This window comes from Dermacentor albipictus, chromosome 1, assembly GCF_038994185.2.
Source record: "Dermacentor albipictus isolate Rhodes 1998 colony chromosome 1, USDA_Dalb.pri_finalv2, whole genome shotgun sequence".
NCBI classification, from domain to species: Eukaryota; Metazoa; Arthropoda; class Arachnida; order Ixodida; family Ixodidae; genus Dermacentor; species Dermacentor albipictus.
This window is the reverse complement of record NC_091821.1, coordinates 218590331-218611985: the sequence shown is the minus strand read 5'-3', so window position 1 is coordinate 218611985 and position 21655 is coordinate 218590331. Positions and strand designations below refer to the sequence as shown.

At 51.9% G+C, this 21655-nt stretch overlaps 1 long non-coding RNA gene across 1 annotated transcript; it reads left to right on the top strand.

Annotated features, from left to right (window-relative positions):
- Positions 1-279: 279 nt before the first annotated feature.
- LOC139056388 (uncharacterized) lies at positions 280-1756 on the top strand. Its single transcript, XR_011512330.1, has 2 exons — positions 280-430; positions 1629-1756. It is a non-coding gene; the product is annotated as an uncharacterized lncRNA (long non-coding RNA).
- Positions 1757-21655: the final 19899 nt, after the last annotated feature.

The window sequence follows — 21655 nt, the reverse complement described above, 5'->3', positions numbered from 1 at the left end:
AACAAGAGGGGACACTCTTCAAAAACTGGCAACAGGAAACACATCACGCCTAGTTTCAACAACAACCGTTAGTTGACGCGAGCATCAGAAAAAAAGAATGTGAAATAAACTTCCAGACAACGTTTAATTTTTTTTATTTCTTCCCACTAAAAGTGAAAAAGTTTTGCGTGTGAATGAACTTATACTTTGCAACTTTTTGCTGCGTTGCCTAGCAACAAGCTAGCGGCACGCCACACGCGCGTGCATACGTCATTCGCCAGACAAGCCGCAGGAGTGAACGTGGACGGTCGTACGTGCGAAGCTCGCGTGCTCGGTGACCCGTCTGTTTTGGATATAGCCCATTTTATTGGGCTCTCGGCCTTTTCTATGCTTCTCTTGCGTGTCGTCTGCATTTCGACATGGCACCACTGCACTACTGGACTACGGCAAGGTGAGAAATTGTGTTTGACAGTGTGCGGCTCATTTTAATCACAATTAGGCTTAGTTCGAGTGGCGCAGTTAGCGAAAAACAGCACCGCCGTCCTAGCGCAGTTAACTTCAGTTAATGCCTCGTCCTGGGAGATGTTTGCGACGCTTTTTATGAGCCCCAACATTACTGTAACTTATTTCGGTAGTTTTTGGGCACGCTTGCCGCGCCCAGCTTATTGACGCAGTAAGCGAAAACCGGCTCGGCCGTGTGACGCATTTGCGCGTGTGCATGCGTGTACTACGTCGTAGCGCTTAAGACAAGTTTTCGCGCATTCTGTGGCCCCCAACATTATTGTAACTAACGTCGTTATATTTGGGGTAGTTTAGAAGCACGGTTGCCGCGCCCGGCTTATTGACGCAGTTAGCGAAAAGCAGCTCGGCTGTGTGCCGCAGTTAGTTTCGCGTGTACTGAATCTTACTAGTAGAAGTTCGTGAAGCATTCTCTGACCCGAAGAAGTATTGTAATTTATTTGGTAACTTTTTGGGATATCTTGAGGCTTGCTCGCCGCGCCTGGGGTTCTGAAGCTGTTAGCAAAAAAGCAAGCTGGCCATAGCGAGTTAGTTTTGCGTGTACTGAATTTTAGTGGGACAAGTTTGTGACGCATTTTATAGCCCTGCAACAACATATATCTTATTTCGGTACTCACGCTTCTCGAAAACGCGACGAGCGATTGCCGAGAGTGATAACACGGGAGTGTTGCATGCGCCGGCAGGACGCGTAAAAGATAACACGGAGGAGCTCAAGAACATGACATTTATGTATTCTGAGCGACTGAAAACAGGCTTTGCACCCACGAGTCTGACTTGAGTGCGATTACAAGGCATTCTGCGAGCGTGTAACATGGTCTGGCTGAGCCTGTGTTGTAGCCACCTTTGTGTACTTGGCGTACCATCGTGTCGACTGAGGCCAAGTTGTTTTGGAAACGCGCAGTCACCCGTGTATTTGTGCACTTAAAGTGCAGGAAATAACGCCCGGGAAAGGAGGGGTGCCTGAAAATCGGATGTTCTGATTTTATGGCATTGTTTGGGAGGAGTCTTTGCTGCGAAATGTACTTAAAAGTCGCTCATTCACCACTTACGAACGATTCGCCTCTACACGCAATACTCCTGTTAGGTCAATATACCGAAATGATACATGCTTGTAATTTACTTTCTTTCAGCTGATGGAATCCGGTGGAGCATCGTACGGCAACGACTGCTGCTTACCTGGTGCCACAACTTTGGATGAATGCAGAAGCCCGGAACGAGCATTTATATAGAGCAAAATAAACATTTCATCATTTCAGAAGACTTCTTTCATTTTCTTTATGAGATTGCAGCTGACAGATTCGGCGCAGTCATTTCTACTTAATAATGAATCGATTCCACGCCAAGGCAACGCGAGGTTCAGCAGAAGTGGGGAAAAAAAAAAGAATGCCGTGCCGAGCAGCGGAGCCGGCGCGGCGTGTACCAACTGGTGTTCAAAACGCGCGCGCCCAAAACCGAAACCGGAAGAAGTCAACAACATCCGCTTGGTGCGCTACAGTCAATTCGGCCGCTGGGCTCTATGGGAGTGTCAGCTCTTGTTGAAATTTCTTTCTCTATGTCTGCCTCGCTTGCGTTTCCTTTCTTGAAAACTCGCCGCGCGCTACTTTCCTGTCGAGAATTCTCCGTCACACTGATAACGCGCATGCCGTTCGTAACTGGGAAGTACTGGGCTCGCCGCGTTAAAGAAAGGAAACGCGGGCAAGACAGATGACGATTATCGCTGTGGGATAAGCCCCACAGGGTGTAAATTTTTTAAAGAGCGTACTCTTAAAGCAGTTGCACCCTTTAGCGTGTATATTTGTCCCACAACAATAATCGCCGTCTGCCCTGCTTGCGTTTCCTTTCTTGAAAATGCTACGCTCGCTACTTTCCTGTCGATAATGCTACCTCACGCTGATAACGCGCATGTCGTTCATGACTGGGAAGTATCGGGGTCGCAGCATAGAGAAAGAAATTTCATGGTCGCAGTGTTAAAGAAAGGAAACGCGGGTGACAGATGACGATTATCGTTGTGGGACAAGCCCCAAAGGGTGTAAATTTTTCTGAGAGTGTAGAGTGTAGGCAAAGTCACACCCTTTGGGGTGTCTCTGCCACACAACGATAATCGTCGTCTGCCTTGCTTGCGTTTCCTTTCTTTAAGACGCCGCGCCCGCTACGTTCCTGTCGGGAATGCTATGTCATGCTGATAACGCGCATGCCGTTCGTTAGTGGAAAGTACCGGATTCGCCACGTTAAAGAAAGCAGATGAGGACAAGACAGACGACGATTATCGTTATGTGGCAAAAGGGTGTAATTTCGCTTAAGAGTGTAGTCTGTGGTCATCCCCCGGCCGGGTGCAATCCAGTCTCGGACAGCGCGCCGGGTCCCGGGCCGGTTCCAGATCTACCTCTGCCGCAACAGGATAATCGCCGTCTGCTTTGCTTGCGTTTCCTTTCTTTAAAACGCCGCGCCCGCTACTTTCCTGTCGAGAATGCTATGTCACGCTGATAACGCCCATGCCGTTCGTTACTGGAAAGTACCGGGCTCACCACGTTAAAGAAAGCAGATGAGGACAAGACAGATGACGATTATCGTTTTGTGGCAAAAGGGTGTAATTTTGCTCAAGAGTGCAGTCTGTGGTAATCACGCGGCCGGTTCCAATCCAGTTTCAGAAAGCGGGCCGGGCCCCGGGCCGGTTCCAGATCAACCTCAGCCGCAACAGGAGTCGGTCCACTCCCTTTCCAACCCTCACTGGCCAGTGGAACCAGCCGACCGCACAACAGGTGAGCTCGAAAGCACGAACGCCCTCGCTCGCTAGAGAAAACACGAAGCTCAGAGCACAACTCCATTAACAAAACCTCGAGTTCTCGGAGCTCAAACAACCGCTTCAAATCATTCTCCAGTAACTTCCCCAACAACAGTATAGCTCCCCAGCTTACCCCACTCAAACAGCCAGCACACAAAAAGAGGCGCCCCTATCCCCTCCATCCTCCTCGCGCACGGCATCACCTGCGCCCAACCCCCAGCTCCTACTAAGCGCAAGGCAAAAGCAGAGACTGAAAATTCTACCCCTATCGTCACCGCGCCGCTGATTGCCTTAACTGTAGCCATACAAACCAGGCAGGCTAGCCTCGCCTCAACGCAAAAAGACAACACAGCCTGGATCGCTAACATCGTCAACAGGTTGACAGCGCTCGAGCAGCGCCAGGATGCACAAGAGGCCACCACGGCTCAAATGCAGGCCCAGTTTAATGGGCTCCTACTCCCCAAAATGACAGGACCGTAACCGGTCGAACACCGTTCCCTCACCCCGCCAGCACAACATGGCTGCACACCGCAACGGAATACTTACATATGTAAGACAGTGGAATTGTAGGAGTTCCCGTTCGAAACGAAACTTACAACACCTGCAAACCCTTCCGAATCCCAACACTCCCCCCATAATCACCTTACAAAAAGTCTTTAAAACGCCGCGCCCGCTACTATCCTGTCGAGAATGCTATGTCATGCTGATAACGCGCATGCCGTTCGTTACTGGAAAGTACCGGGCTCACCACGTTAAAGAAAGCAGATGAGGACAAGACAGAGGACGATTATCGTTTTGTGGCAAAAGGGTGTAATTTTGCCTAAGAGGGCAGTCTGTGGTCATCCCGCGGCCTGTTACAATCCAGTTTCAAGAGCGCGCAGGGTCCCGGGCCGGTTCCAGATCTACCTCAGCCGCAACAGGACTCGGTCCACTTCCTTTCCACCCCTCACTGGCCAGTGGAACCAGCCCACCGCACAACAACAGGTGAGCTGGAAAGCACGATCGCTATCGCTCGCTAGAGAAAACACGAAGCTAAGAGCACAACCCCATTAACAAAACCTCGAGATCTCGGAGCTCAAACAACCGCTTCAAATCATTCTCCAATAACTTCCCCAACAACAGTATAGCTCCCCAGCTTACCCCACTCAAACAGCCAGCACACAAAAAGACGCGCCCCTATCCCCTCCATCCTCCTCGCGCACGGCATCACCTGCGCCCAACCCCCAGCTCCTACTAAGCGCAAGGCACAAGCAGAGACTGAAAATCCTACCCCTATCGTCACCGCGCCGCTGATTGCCTTAACTGTAGCCATACAAACCAGGCAGGCTAGCCTCACCTCAATGCAAAAAGACAACACAGCCTGGATCGCTAACATCGTAAACAGGTTGACAGCGCTCGAGCAGCGCCAGGATGCACAAGAGGCCACCACGGCTCAAATGCAGGCCCAGTTTAATGGGCTTACACTCCCCAAAATGACAGGACCGTAACCGGTCGAACACCGTTCCCTCACCCCGCCAGCACAACATGGCTGCACACCGTAACGGGATACTTACATATGTAAGACAGTGGAATTGTAGGAGTTCCCGTTCGAAACGAAACTTACAACACCTGCAAACCCTTCCGAATCCCAACATTCCCCCCATAATCACCTTACAAAAAGTCTTTAAAACGCCGCGCCCGCTACTATCCTGTCGAGAATGCTATGTCATGCTGATAACGCGCATGCCGTTCGTTACTGGAAAGTACCGGGCTCACCACGTTAAAGAAAGTAGATGAGGACAAGACAGATGACGATAATCGTTGTGTGGCAAAAGGGTGTAATTTTGTTTAAGAGTGTAGTCTGTGGTCATCCCGCGGCCGGTTCCAATCCAGTTTCAGAGAGCGCGCCGGGTCCCGGGCCGGTTCCAGATCTACCTTAGCCGCAACAGTATAATTGTCGTCTGCCTTGCTTGCGTTTCCTTTCTTTAAAACGCCTCGCCCGCTACTTTCCTGTCGGGAATTCTGACATGCTGATAACGCGCATGCCGTTCGTTACTGGAAAGTACTGGGCTCACTACTTTAAAGGAAGCAGATGAGGCCAAGACAGATGACGATTATCGTTATGTGGCAAAAGGGTGTAATCTTGCTTAAGAGTGTAGTCTGTGGTCATCCCGCGGCCGGTTCCAATCCAGTTTCAGAGAGCGCGCCCGGTCCCGGGCCGGTTGCAGATCTACCTCAGTCGCAACAGGATAATCGTCGTCTGCCTTGCCTGCGTTTCCTTTCTTTAAAACGCCGCGCCCGCTACTTTCCTGTCGAGAATGCTATGTCATGCTGATAACGCGCATGCGGTTCGTTACTGGAAAGTACCGGGCTCACCACGTTAAAGAAAGTAGATGAGGACAAGACAGATGACGATTATCGTTGTGTGGCAAAAGGGTGTAATTTTGCTTAAGAGTGTAGTCTGTGGTCATCCCGCGGCCGGTTCCAATCCAGTTTCAGAGAGCGCACCAGGTCCCGGGCCGGTTGCAGATCTACCTCAGCCGCAACAGGATAATCGTCGTCTGCCTTGCCTGCGTTTCCTTTCTTTAAAACGCCGCGCCCGCTACTTTCCTGTCGGGAATTCTGACATGCTGATAACGCGCATGCCGTTCGTTACTGGAAAGTACCGGCCTCGCCACATTAAAGGAAGCAGATGAGGCCAAGACAGATGACGATTATCGTTATGTGGCAAAAGGGTGTAATGTTGCTTAAGAGTGTAGTCTGTGGTCAACCCGCCGCCGGTTCCAATCGAGTTTCAGAGAGCGCACTGGGTCCCGGGCCGGTTGCAGATCTACCTCACCCGCAACAGGATAATCGTCGTATGCCTTGCTTGCGTTTCCTTTCTTTAAAACGCCGCGCCCGCTACTTTCCTGTCGAGAATGCTATGTCATGCTGATAACGCGCATGCCGTTCGTTACTGGAAAGTACTGGGCTCACTACTTTAAAGGAAGCAGATGAGGCCAAGACAGATGACGATTATCGTTATGTGGCAAAAGGGTGTATTGTTGCTTAAGAGTGTAGTCTGTGGTCAACCCGCCGCCGGTTCCAATCCAGTTTCAGAGAGAGCGCTGGGTCCCCGGCCGGTTGCAGATCTACTTCTGCCGCAACAGGATAATCGACGTCTGCCTTGCTTGCGTTTCCTTTCCTTAAAACGCCGCACCCGCTACTTTCCTGTCGAGAATGCTATGTCATGCTGATAACGCGCATGCCGTTCGTTACTGGAAAGTACCGGGCTCACCACGTTAAAGAAAGCAGATGAGGACAAGACAGATGACGATTATCGTTTTGTGGCAAAAGGGTGTAATTTTGCCTAAGAGGGCAGTCTGTGGTAATCCCGCGGCCGGTTCCAATCCAGTTTCAGAAAACGGGCCGGGCCCCGGGCCGGTTCCAGATCTACCTCAGCCGCAACAGGAGTCGGTCCTCTTCCTTTCCACCCCTCACTGGCCAGTGGAACCAGCCCACCGCACTACAACAGGTGAGCTGGAAAGCACGATCGCTATCGCTCGCTAGAGAAAACACGAAGCTCAGAGCACAACTCCATTAACAAAACCTCGAGATCTCGGAGCTCAAACAACCGCTTCAAATCATTCTCCATTAACTTCCCCAACAACAGTATAGCTCCCCAGCTTACCCCACTCAAACAGGCAGCACACAAAAAGAGGCGCCCCTATCCCCTCCATCCTCCTCGCGCACGGCATCACCTGCGCCCAACCCCCAGCTCCTACTAAGCGCAAGGCACAAGCAGAGACTGAAAATCCTACCCCTATCGTCACCGCGCCGCTGATTGCCTTAACTGTAGCCATACAAACCAGGCAGGCTAGCCTCACCTCAATGCAAAAAGACAACACAGCCTGGATCGCTAACATCGTCAACAGGTTGACAGCGCTCCAGCAGCGCCAGCATGCACAAGAGGCCACCACGGCTCAAATGCAGGCCCAGTTTAATGGGCTTCTACTCCCCAAAATGACAGGACCGTAACCGGTCGAACACCGTTCCCTCACCCCGCCAGCACAACATGGCTGCACACCGTAACGGGATACTTACATATGGAAGACAGTGGAATTGTAGGAGTTTCCGTTCGAAACGAAACTTACAACACCTGCAAACCCTTCCGAATCCCAACACTCCCCCTATAATCACCTTACAAAAAGTCTTTAAAACGCCGCGCCCGCTACTATCCTGTCGAGAATGCTATGTCATGCTGATAACGCGCATGCCGTTCGTTACTGGAAAGTACCGGGCTCACCACGTTAAAGAAAGTAGATGAGGACAAGACAGATGACGATTATCGTTGTGTGGCAAAAGGGTGTAATTTTGCTTAAGAGTGTAGTCTGTGGTCATCCCGCGGCCGGTTCCAATCCAGTTTCAGAGAGCGCGCCGGGTCCCGGGCCGGTTCCAGATCTACCTTAGCCGCAAGAGTATAATTGTCGTCTGCCTTGCTTGCGTTTCCTTTCTTTAAAACGCCTCGCCCGCTACTTTCCTGTCGGGAATTCTGACATGCTGATAACGCGCATGCCGTTCGTTACTGGAAAGTACCGGCCTCGCCACATTAAAGGAAGCAGATGAGGCCAAGACAGATGACGATTATCGTTATGTGGCAAAAGGGTGTAATGTTGCTTAAGAGTGTAGTCTGTGGTCAACCCGCCGCCGGTTCCAATCGAGTTTCAGAGAGCGCACTGGGTCCCGGGCCGGTTGCAGATCTACCTCAGCCGCAACAGGATAATCGTCGTATGCCTTGCTTGCGTTTCCTTTCTTTAAAACGCCGCGCCCGCTACTTTCCTGTCGAGAATGCTATGTCATGCTGATAACGCGCATGCCGTTCGTTACTGGAAAGTACCGGGCTCACCACGTTAAAGAAAGCAGATGAGGACAAGACAGATGACGATTATCGTTTTGTGGCAAAAGGGTGTAATTTTGCCTAAGAGGGCAGTCTGTGGTCATCCCGTGGCCTGTTACAATCCAGTTTCAAGAGCGCGCAGGGTCCCGGGCCGGTTCCAGATCTACCTCAGCCGCAACAGGTGTCGGTCCTCTTCCTTTCCACCCCTCACTGGCCAGTGGAACCAGCCCACCGCACTACAACAGGTGAGCTGGAAAGCACGATCGCTATCGCTCGCTAGAGAAAACACGAAGCTCAGAGCACAACTCCATTAACAAAACCTCGAGATCTCGGAGCTCAAACAACCGCTTCAAATCATTCTCCATTAACTTCCCCAACAACAGTATAGCTCCCCAGCTTACCCCACTCAAACAGGCAGCACACAAAAAGAGGCGCCCCTATCCCCTCCATCCTCCTCGCGCACGGCATCACCTGCGCCCAACCCCCAGCTCCTACTAAGCGCAAGGCACAAGCAGAGACTGAAAATCCTACCCCTATCGTCACCGCGCCGCTGATTGCCTTAACTGTAGCCATACAAACCAGGCAGGCTAGCCTCGCCTCAATGCAAAAAGACAACACAGCCTGGATCGTTAACATCGTCAACAGGTTGACAGCGCTCGAGCAGCGCCAGGATGCACACGAGGCCACCACGGCTCAAATGCAGGCCCAGTTTAATGGGCTCCTACTCCCCAAAATGACAGGACCGTAACCGGTCGAACACCGTTCCCTCACCCCGCCAGCACAACATGGCTGCACAATGTAACGGAATACTTACATATGTAAGACAGTGGAATTGTAGGAGTTTCCGTTCGAAACGAAACTTACAACACCTGCAAACCCTTCCGAATCCCAACACTCCCCCCATAATCACCTTACAAAAAGTCTTTAAAACGCCGCGCCCGCTACTATCCTGTCGAGAATGCTATGTCATGCTGATAACGCGCATGCCGTTCGTTACTGGAAAGTACCGGGCTCACCACGTTAAAGAATGTAGAAGAGGACAAGACAGATGACGATTATCGTTGTGTGGCAAAAGGGTATAATTTTGCTTAAGAGTGTAGTCTGTGGTCATCCCGCGGCCGGTTCCAATCCAGTTTCAGAGAGCGCACCAGGTCCCGGGCCGGTTGCAGATCTACCTCAGCCGCAACAGGATAATCGTCGTCTGCCTTGCCTGCGTTTCCTTTCTTTAAAACGCCGCGCCCGCTACTTTCCTGTCGGGAATTCTGACATGCTGATAACGCGCATGCCGTTCGTTACTGGAAAGTACCGGCCTCGCCACATTAAAGGAAGCAGATGAGGCCAAGACAGATGACGATATTCGTTATGTGGCAAAAGGGTGTAATGTTGCTTAAGAGTGTAGTCTGTGGTCAACCCGCCGCCGGTTCCAATCGAGTTTCAGAGAGCGCACTGGGTCCCGGGCCGGTTGCAGATCTACCTCACCCGCAACAGGATAATCGTCGTATGCCTTGCTTGCGTTTCCTTTCTTTAAAACGCCGCGCCCGCTACTTTCCTGTCGAGAATGCTATGTCATGCTGATAACGCGCATGCCGTTCGTTACTGGAAAGTACTGGGCTCACTACTTTAAAGGAAGCAGATGAGGCCAAGACAGATGACGATTATCGTTATGTGGCAAAAGGGTGTATTGTTGCTTAAGAGTGTAGTCTGTGGTCAACCCGCCGCCGGTTCCAATCCAGTTTCAGAGAGAGCGCTGGGTCCCCGGCCGGTTGCAGATCTACTTCTGCCGCAACAGGATAATCGACGTCTGCCTTGCTTGCGTTTCCTTTCCTTAAAACGCCGCACCCGCTACTTTCCTGTCGAGAATGCTATGTCATGCTGATAACGCGCATGCCGTTCGTTACTGGAAAGTACCGGGCTCACCACGTTAAAGAAAGCAGATGAGGACAAGACAGATGACGATTATCGTTTTGTGGCAAAAGGGTGTAATTTTGCCTAAGAGGGCAGTCTGTGGTAATCCCGCGGCCGGTTCCAATCCAGTTTCAGAAAACGGGCCGGGCCCCGGGCCGGTTCCAGATCTACCTCAGCCGCAACAGGAGTCGGTCCTCTTCCTTTCCACCCCTCACTGGCCAGTGGAACCAGCCCACCGCACTACAACAGGTGAGCTGGAAAGCACGATCGCTATCGCTCGCTAGAGAAAACACGAAGCTCAGAGCACAACTCCATTAACAAAACCTCGAGATCTCGGAGCTCAAACAACCGCTTCAAATCATTCTCCATTAACTTCCCCAACAACAGTATAGCTCCCCAGCTTACCCCACTCAAACAGGCAGCACACAAAAAGAGGCGCCCCTATCCCCTCCATCCTCCTCGCGCACGGCATCACCTGCGCCCAACCCCCAGCTCCTACTAAGCGCAAGGCACAAGCAGAGACTGAAAATCCTACCCCTATCGTCACCGCGCCGCTGATTGCCTTAACTGTAGCCATACAAACCAGGCAGGCTAGCCTCACCTCAATGCAAAAAGACAACACAGCCTGGATCGCTAACATCGTCAACAGGTTGACAGCGCTCCAGCAGCGCCAGCATGCACAAGAGGCCACCACGGCTCAAATGCAGGCCCAGTTTAATGGGCTTCTACTCCCCAAAATGACAGGACCGTAACCGGTCGAACACCGTTCCCTCACCCCGCCAGCACAACATGGCTGCACACCGTAACGGGATACTTACATATGGAAGACAGTGGAATTGTAGGAGTTTCCGTTCGAAACGAAACTTACAACACCTGCAAACCCTTCCGAATCCCAACACTCCCCCTATAATCACCTTACAAAAAGTCTTTAAAACGCCGCGCCCGCTACTATCCTGTCGAGAATGCTATGTCATGCTGATAACGCGCATGCCGTTCGTTACTGGAAAGTACCGGGCTCACCACGTTAAAGAAAGTAGATGAGGACAAGACAGATGACGATTATCGTTGTGTGGCAAAAGGGTGTAATTTTGCTTAAGAGTGTAGTCTGTGGTCATCCCGCGGCCGGTTCCAATCCAGTTTCAGAGAGCGCGCCGGGTCCCGGGCCGGTTCCAGATCTACCTTAGCCGCAAGAGTATAATTGTCGTCTGCCTTGCTTGCGTTTCCTTTCTTTAAAACGCCTCGCCCGCTACTTTCCTGTCGGGAATTCTGACATGCTGATAACGCGCATGCCGTTCGTTACTGGAAAGTACCGGCCTCGCCACATTAAAGGAAGCAGATGAGGCCAAGACAGATGACGATTATCTTTATGTGGCAAAAGGGTGTAATGTTGCTTAAGAGTGTAGTCTGTGGTCAACCCGCCGCCGGTTCCAATCCAGTTTCAGAGAGAGCGCTGGGTCCCCGGCCGGTTGCAGATCTACTTCTGCCGCAACAGGATAATCGACGTCTGCCTTGCTTCCGTTTCCTTTCTTCAAAACACCGCACCCGCTACTTTCCTGTCGAGAATGCTATGTCATGCTGATAACGCGCATGCCGTTCGTTACTGGAAAGTACCGGGCTCACCACGTTAAAGAAAGCAGATGAGGACAAGACAGATGACGATTATCGTTTTGTGGCAAAAGGGTGTAATTTTGCCTAAGAGGGCAGTCTGTGGTCATCCCGTGGCCTGTTACAATCCAGTTTCAAGAGCGCGCAGGGTCCCGGGCCGGTTCCAGATCTACCTCAGCCGCAACAGGTGTCGGTCCTCTTCCTTTCCACCCCTCACTGGCCAGTGGAACCAGCCCACCGCACTACAACAGGTGAGCTGGAAAGCACTCTCGCTATCGCTCGCTAGAGAAAACACGAAGCTCAGAGCACAACTCCATTAACAAAACCTCGAGATCTCGGAGCTCAAACAACCGCTTCAAATCATTCTCCATTAACTTCCCCAACAACAGTATAGCTCCCCAGCTTACCCCACTCAAACAGGCAGCACACAAAAAGAGGCGCCCCTATCCCCTCCATCCTCCTCGCGCACGGCATCACCTGCGCCCAACCCCCAGCTCCTACTAAGCGCAAGGCACAAGCAGAGACTGAAAATCCTACCCCTATCGTCACCGCGCCGCTGATTGCCTTAACTGTAGCCATACAAACCAGGCAGGCTAGCCTCGCCTCAATGCAAAAAGACAACACAGCCTGGATCGTTAACATCGTCAACAGGTTGACAGCGCTCGAGCAGCGCCAGGATGCACACGAGGCCACCACGGCTCAAATGCAGGCCCAGTTTAATGGGCTCCTACTCCCCAAAATGACAGGACCGTAACCGGTCGAACACCGTTCCCTCACCCCGCCAGCACAACATGGCTGCACAATGTAACGGAATACTTACATATGTAAGACAGTGGAATTGTAGGAGTTTCCGTTCGAAACGAAACTTACAACACCTGCAAACCCTTCCGAATCCCAACACTCCCCCATAATCACCTTACAAAAAGTCTTTAAAACGCCGCGCCCGCTACTATCCTGTCGAGAATGCTATGTCATGCTGATAACGCGCATGCCGTTCGTTACTGGAAAGTACCGGGCTCACCACGTTAAAGAATGTAGAAGAGGACAAGACAGATGACGATTATCGTTGTGTGGCAAAAGGGTGTAATTTTGCTTAAGAGTGTAGTCTGTGGTCATCCCGCGGCCGGTTCCAATCCAGTTTCAGAGAGCGCACCAGGTCCCGGGCCGGTTGCAGATCTACCTCAGCCGCAACAGGATAATCGTCGTCTGCCTTGCCTGCGTTTCCTTTCTTTAAAACGCCGCGCCCGCTACTTTCCTGTCGGGAATTCTGACATGCTGATAACGCGCATGCCGTTCGTTACTGGAAAGTACCGGCCTCGCCACATTAAAGGAAGCAGATGAGGCCAAGACAGATGACGATTATCGTTATGTGGCAAAAGGGTGTAATGTTGCTTAAGAGTGTAGTCTGTGGTCAACCCGCCTCCGGTTCCAATCGAGTTTCAGAGAGCGCACTGGGTCCCGGGCCGGTTGCAGATCTACCTCACCCGCAACAGGATAATCGTCGTATGCCTTGCTTGCGTTTCCTTTCTTTAAAACGCCGCGCCCGCTACTTTCCTGTCGAGAATGCTATGTCATGCTGATAACGCGCATGCCGTTCGTTACTGGAAAGTACTGGGCTCACTACTTTAAAGGAAGCAGATGAGGCCAAGACAGATGACGATTATCGTTATGTGGCAAAAGGGTGTATTGTTGCTTAAGAGTGTAGTCTGTGGTCAACCCGCCGCCGGTTCCAATCCAGTTTCAGAGAGAGCGCTGGGTCCCCGGCCGGTTGCAGATCTACTTCTGCCGCAACAGGATAATCGACGTCTGCCTTGCTTGCGTTTCCTTTCCTTAAAACGCCGCACCCGCTACTTTCCTGTCGAGAATGCTATGTCATGCTGATAACGCGCATGCAGTTCGTTACTGGAAAGTACCGGGCTCACCACATTAAAGAAAGCAGATGAGGACAAGACAGATGACGATTATCGTTTTGTGGCAAAAGGGTGTAATTTTGCCTAAGAGGGCAGTCTGTGGTAATCCCGCGGCCGGTTCCAATCCAGTTTCAGAAAACGGGCCGGGCCCCGGGCCGGTTCCAGATCTACCTCAGCCGCAACAGGAGTCGGTCCACTTCCTTTCCACCCCTCACTGGCCAGAGGAACCAGCCCACCGCACTACAACAGGTGAGCTCGAAAGCACGATCGCCCTCGCTCGCTAGAGAAAACACGAAGCTCAGAGCACAACAACATTAACAAAACCTCGAAATCTCGGAGCTCAAACAACCGCTTCAAATCATTCTACAATAACTTCCCCAACAACAGTATAGCTCCCCAGCCTACCCCACTCAAACAGCCAGCAAACATAAAGAGGCGCCCCTATCCCCTCCATCCTCCTCGTGCACGGCATCACCTGCGCCCAAACCCCAGCTCCTACTAAGCGCAAGGCACAAGCAGAGACTGAAAATCCTACCCCTATCATCACCGCGCCGCTGATTGCCTTAACTGTAGCCATACAAACCAGGCAGGCTAGCCTCACCTCAATGCAAAAAGACAACACAGCCTGGATCGCTAACATCGTCAACAGGTTGACAGCGCTCGAGCAGCGCCAGGATGCCCAAGAGGCCACCACGGCTCAAATGCAGGCCCAGTTTAATGGGCTTCTACTCCCCAAAATGACAGGACCGTAACCGGTCGAACACCGTTCCCTCACCCCGCCAGCACAACATGGCTGCACACCGTAACGGGATACTTACATATGTAAGACAGTGGAATCGTAGGAGTTCCCGTTCGAAACGAAACTTACAACACCTGCAAACCCTTCCGAATCCCAACACTCCCCCCATAATCACCTTACAAAAAGTCTTTAAAACGCCGCGCCTGCTACTATCCTGTCGAGAATGCTATGTCATGCTGATAACGCGCATGCCGTTCGTCACTGGAAAGTACCGGGCTCACCAGGTTAAAGAATGTAGATGAGGACAAGACAGATGACGATTATCGTTGTGTGGCAAAAGGGTGTAATTTTGCTTAAGAGTGTAGTCTGTGGTCATCCCGCGGCCGGTTCCAATCCAGTTTCAGAGAGCGCGCCGGGTCCCGGGCCGGTTCCAGATCTACCTTAGCCGCAACAGTATAATTGTCGTCTGCCTTGCTTGCGTTTCCTTTTTTTAAAACGCCTCGCCCGCTACTTTTCTGTCGGGAATTCTGACATGCTGATAACGCGCATGCCGTTCGTTACTGGAAAGTACCGGCCTCGCCACATTAAAGGAAGCAGATGAGGCCAAGACAGATGACGATTATCGTTATGTGGCAAAAGCGTGTAATGTTGCTTAAGAGTGTAGTCTGTGGTCAACCCGCCGCCGGTTCCAATCGAGTTTCAGAGAGCGCACTGGGTCCCGGGCCGGTTGCAGATCTACCTCAGCCGCAACAGGATAATCGTCGTATGCCTTGCTTGCGTTTCCTTTCTTTAAAACGCCGCGCCCGCTACTTTCCTGTCGAGAATGCTAGGTCATGCTGATAACGCGCATGCCGTTCGTTACTGGAAAGTACTGGGCTCACTACTTTAAAGGAAGCAGATGAGGCCAAGACAGATGACGATTATCGTTATGTGGCAAAAGGGTGTATTGTTGCTTAAGAGTGTAGTCTGTGGTCAACCCGCCGCCGGTTCCAATCCAGTTTCAGAGAGAGCGCTGGGTCCCCGGCCGGTTGCAGATCTACTTCTGCCGCAACAGGATAATCGACGTCTGCCTTGCTTGCGTTTCCTTTCCTTAAAACGCCGCACCCGCTACTTTCCTGTCGAGAATGCTATGTCATGCTGATAACGCGCATGCCGTTCGTTACTGGAAAGTACCGGGCTCACCACGTTAAAGAAAGCAGATGAGCACAAGACAGATGACGATTATCGTTTTGTGGCAAAAGGGTGTAATTTTGCCTAAGAGGGCAGTCTGTGGTAATCCCGCGGCCGGTTCCAATCCAGTTTCAGAAAACGGGCCGGGCCCCGGGCCGGTTCCAGATCTACCTCAGCCGCAACAGGAGTCGGTCCACTTCCTTTCCACCCCTCACTGGCCAGAGGAACCAGCCCACCGCACTACAACAGGTGAGCTCGAAAGCACGATCGCCCTCGCTCGCTAGAGAAAACACGAAGCTCAGAGCACAACTCCATTAACAAAACCTCGAGATCTCGGAGCTCAAACAACCGCTTCAAATCATTCTCCAGTAACTTCCCCAACAACAGTATAGCTCCCCAGCTTACCCCACTCAAACAGCCAGCACACAAAAAGAGGCGCCCCCATCCCCTCCATCCTCCTCGCGCACGGCATCACCTGCGCCCAAACCCCAGCTCCTACTAAGCGCAAGGCACAAGCAGAGACTGAAAACCCTACCCCTATCGTCACCGCGCCGCTGATTGCCTTAACTGTAGCCATACAAACCAGGCAGGCTAGCCTCACCTCAATGCAAAAAGACAACACAGCCTGGATCGCTAACATCGTAAACAGGTTGACAGCGCTCCAGCAGCGCCAGCATGCACAAGAGGCCACCACGGCTCAAATGCAGGCCCAGTTTAATGGGCTTCAACTCCCCAAAATGACAGGACCGTAACCGGTCGAACACCGTTCCCTCACCCCGCCAGCACAACATGGCTGCACACCGTAAAGGGATACTTACATATGTAAGACAGTGGAATTGTAGGAGTTCCCGTTCGAAACGAAACTTACAACACCTGCAAACCCTTCCGAATCCCAACATTCCCCCCATAATCACCTTACAAAAAGTCTTTAAAACGCCGCGCCCGCTACTATCCTGTCGAGAATGCTATGTCATGCTGATAACGCGCATGCCGTTCGTTACTGGAAAGTACCGGGCTCACCACGTTAAAGAAAGTAGATGAGGACAAGACAGATGACGATAATCGTTGTGTGGCAAAAGGGTGTAATTTTCTTTAAGAGTGTAGTCTGTGGTCATCCCGCGGCCGGTTCCAATCCAGTTTCAGAGAGCGCGCCGGGTCCCGGGCCGGTTCCAGATCTACCTTAGCCGCAACAGTATAATTGTCGTCTGCCTTGCTTGCGTTTCCTTTCTTCAAAACGCCTCGCCCGCTACTTTCCTGTCGGGAATTCTGACATGCTGATAACGCGCATACCGTTCGTTACTGGAAAGTACTGGGCTCACTACTTTAAAGGAAGCAGATGAGGCCAAGACAGATGACGATTATCGTTATGTGGCAAAAGGGTGTAATCTTGCTTAAGAGTGTAGTCTGTGGTCATCCCGCGGCCGGTTCCAATCCACTTTCAGAGAGCGCGCCAGGTCCCGGGCCGGTTGCAGATCTACCTCAGCCGCAACAGGATAATCGTCGTCTGCCTTGCCTGCGTTTCCTTTCTTTAAAACGCAGCGCCCGCTACTTTCCTGTCGAGAATGCTATGTCATGCTGATAACGCGCATGCGGTTCGTTACTGGAAAGTACCGGGCTCACCACGTTAAAGAAAGCAGATGAGGACAAGACAGATGACGATTATCTTTGTGTGGCAAAAGGGTGTAATTTTGTTTAGGAGTGTAGTCTGTGGTAATCCCGCGGCCGGTTCCAATCCAGTTTCAGAAAGCGGGCCGGGCCCCGGGCCGGTTCCAGATCTACCTCAGCCGCAACAGGAGTCGGTCCACTTCCTTTCCACCCCTCACTGGCCAGAGGAACCAGCCCACCGCACTACAACAGGTGAGCTGGAAAGCACGATCGCTATCGCTCGCTAGAGAAAACACGAAGCTAAGAGCACAACCCCATTAACAAAACCTCGAGATCTCGGAGCTCAAACAACCGCTTCAAATCATTCTCCAATAACTTCCCCAACAACAGTATATATAGCTCCCCAGCTTACCCCACTCAAACAGCCAGCACACATAAAGAGGCGCCCCTATCGCCTCCATCCTCCTCGCGCACGGCATCACCTGCGCCCAAACCCCAGCTCCTACTAAGCGCAAGGCACAAGCAGAGACTGAAAATCCTACCCCTATCATCACCGCGCCGCTGATTGCCTTAACTGTAGCCATACAAACCAGGCAGGCTAGCCTCACCTCAATGCAAAAAGACAACACAGCCTGGATCGCTAACATCGTCAACAGGTTGACAGCGCTCGAGCAGCGCCAGGATGCCCAAGAGGCCACCACGGCTCAAATGCAGGCCCAGTTTAATGGGCTTCTACTCCCCAAAATGACAGGACCGTAACCGGTCGAACACCGTTCCCTCACCCCGCCAGCACAACATGGCTGCACACCGTAACGGGATACTTACATATGTAAGACAGTGGAATTGTAGGAGTTTCCGTTCGAAACGAAACTTACAACACGTGCAAACCCTTCCGAATCCCAACACTCCCCCCATAATCACCTTACAAAAAGTCTTTAAAACGCCGCGCCTGCTACTATCCTGTCGAGAATGCTATGTCATGCTGATAACGCGCATGCCGTTCGTCACTGGAAAGTACCGGGCTCACCACGTTAAAGAATGTAGATGAGGACAAGACAGATGACGATTATCGTTGTGTGGCAAAAGGGTGTAATTTTGCTTAAGAGTGTAGTCTGTGGTCATCCCGCGGCCGGTTCCAATCCAGTTTCAGAGAGCGCGCCGGGTCCCGGGCCGGTTCCAGATCTACCTTAGCCGCAACAGTATAATTGTCGTCTGCCTTGCTTGCGTTTCCTTATTTTAAAACGCTTCGCCCGCTACTTTCCTGTCGGGAATTCTGACATGCTGATAACGCGCATGCCGTTCGTTACTGGAAAGTACCGGCCTCGCCACATTAAAGGAAGCAGATGAGGCCAAGACAGATGACGATTATCGTTATGTGGCAAAAGGGTGTAATGTTGCTTAAGAGTGTAGTCTGTGGTCAACCCGCCGCCGGTTCCAATCGAGTTTCAGAGAGCGCACTGGGTCCCGGGCCGGTTGCAGATCTACCTCAGCCGCAACAGGATAATCGTCGTATGCCTTGCTTGCGTTTCCTTTCTTTAAAACGCCGCGCCCGCTACTTTCCTGTCGAGAATGCTATGTCATGCTGATAACGCGCATGCCGTTCGTTACTGGAAAGTACTGGGCTCACTACTTTAAAGGAAGCAGATGAGGCCAAGACAGATGACGATTATCGTTATGTGGCAAAAGGGTGTATTGTTGCTTAAGAGTGTAGTCTGTGGTCAACCCGCCGCCGGTTCCAATCCAGTTTCAGAGAGAGCGCTGGGTCCCCGGCCGGCTGCAGATCTACTTCTGCCGCAACAGGATAATCGACGTCTGCCTTGCTTGCGTTTCCTTTCTTTAAAACGCCGCACCCGCTACTTTCCTGTCGAGAATGCTATGTCATGCTGATAACGCGCATGCCGTTCGTTACTGGAAAGTACCGGGCTCACCACGTTAAAGAAAGCAGATGAGGACAAGACAGATGACGATTATCGTTTTGTGGCAAAAGGGTGTAATTTTGCCTAAGAGGGCAGTCTGTGGTCATCCCGTGGCCTGTTACAATCCAGTTTCAAGAGCGCGCAGGGTCCCGGGCCGGTTCCAGATCTACCTCAGCCGCAACAGGTGTCGGTCCTCTTCCTTTCCACCCCTCACTGGCCAGAGGAACCAGCCCACCGCACTACAACAGGTGAGCTGGAAAGCACGATCGCTATCGCTCGCTAGAGAAAACACGAAGCTAAGAGCACAACCCCATTAACAAAACCTCAAGATCTCGGAGCTCAAACAACCGCTTCAAATCATTCTCCAATAACTTCCCCAACAACAGTATAGCTCCCCAGCTTACCCCACTCAAACAGCCAGCACACAAAAAGAGGCGCCCCTATCCCCTCCATCCTCCTCGCGCACGGCATCACCTGCGCCCAACCCCCAGCTCCTACTAAGCGCAAGGCACAAGCAGAGACTGAAAATCCTACCCCTATCGTCACCGCGCCGCTGATTGCCTTAACTGTAGCCATACAAACCAGGCAGGCTAGCCTCACCTCAATGCAAAAAGACAACACAGCCTGGATCGCTAACATCGTCAACAGGTTGACAGCGCTCGAACAGCGCCAGCATGCACAAGAGGCCACCACGGCTCAAATGCAGGCCCAGTTTAATGGGCTTCTACTCCCCAAAATGACAGGACCGTAACCGGTCGAACACCGTTCCCTCACCCCGCCAGCACAACATGGCTGCACACCGTAACGGGATACTTACATATGTAAGACAGTGGAATTGTAGGAGTTTCCGTTCGAAACGAAACTTACAACACCTGCAAACCCTTCCGAATCCCAACACTCCCCCCATAATCACCTTACAAAAAGTCTTTAAAACGCCGCGCCCGCTACTATCCTGTCGAGAATGCTATGTCATGCTGATAACGCGCATGCCGTTCGTTACTGGAAAGTACCGGGCTCACCACGTTAAAGAAAGCAGATGAGGACAAGACAGAGGACGATTATCGTTTTGTGGCAAAAGGGTGTAATTTTGCCTAAGAGGGCAGTCTGTGGTCATCCCGCGGCCTGTTACAATCCAGTTTCAAGAGCGCGCAGGGTCCCGGGCCGGTTCCAGATCTACCTCAGCCGCAACAGGACTCGGTCCACTTCCTTTCCACCCCTCACTGGCCAGTGGAACCAGCCCACCGCACAACAACAGGTGAGCTGGAAAGCACGATCGCTATCGCTCGCTAGAGAAAACACGAAGCTAAGAGCACAACCCCATTAACAAAACCTCGAGATCTCGGAGCTCAAACAACCGCTTCAAATCATTCTCCAATAACTTCCCCAACAACAGTATAGCTCCCCAGCTTACCCCACTCAAACAGCCAGCACACAAAAAGACGCGCCCCTATCCCCTCCATCCTCCTCGCGCACGGCATCACCTGCGCCCAACCCCCAGCTCCTACTAAGCGCAAGGCACAAGCAGAGACTGAAAATCCTACCCCTATCGTCACCGCGCCGCTGATTGCCTTAACTGTAGCCATACAAACCAGGCAGGCTAGCCTCACCTCAATGCAAAAAGACAACACAGCCTGGATCGCTAACATCGTAAACAGGTTGACAGCGCTCGAGCAGCGCCAGGATGCACAAGAGGCCACCACGGCTCAAATGCAGGCCCAGTTTAATGGGCTTACACTCCCCAAAATGACAGGACCGTAACCGGTCGAACACCGTTCCCTCACCCCGCCAGCACAACATGGCTGCACACCGTAACGGGATACTTACATATGTAAGACAGTGGAATTGTAGGAGTTCCCGTTCGAAACGAAACTTACAACACCTGCAAACCCTTCCGAATCCCAACATTCCCCCCATAATCACCTTACAAAAAGTCTTTAAAACGCCGCGCCCGCTACTATCCTGTCGAGAATGCTATGTCATGCTGATAACGCGCATGCCGTTCGTTACTGGAAAGTACCGGGCTCACCACGTTAAAGAAAGTAGATGAGGACAAGACAGATGACGATAATCGTTGTGTGGCAAAAGGGTGTAATTTTGTTTAAGAGTGTAGTCTGTGGTCATCCCGCGGCCGGTTCCAATCCAGTTTCAGAGAGCGCGCCGGGTCCCGGGCCGGTTCCAGATCTACCTTAGCCGCAACAGTATAATTGTCGTCTGCCTTGCTTGCGTTTCCTTTCTTTAAAACGCCTCGCCCGCTACTTTCCTGTCGGGAATTCTGACATGCTGATAACGCGCATGCCGTTCGTTACTGGAAAGTACTGGGCTCACTACTTTAAAGGAAGCAGATGAGGCCAAGACAGATGACGATTATCGTTATGTGGCAAAAGGGTGTAATCTTGCTTAAGAGTGTAGTCTGTGGTCATCCCGCGGCCGGTTCCAATCCAGTTTCAGAGAGCGCGCCCGGTCCCGGGCCGGTTGCAGATCTACCTCAGTCGCAACAGGATAATCGTCGTCTGCCTTGCCTGCGTTTCCTTTCTTTAAAACGCCGCGCCCGCTACTTTCCTGTCGAGAATGCTATGTCATGCTGATAACGCGCATGCGGTTCGTTACTGGAAAGTACCGGGCTCACCACGTTAAAGAAAGTAGATGAGGACAAGACAGATGACGATTATC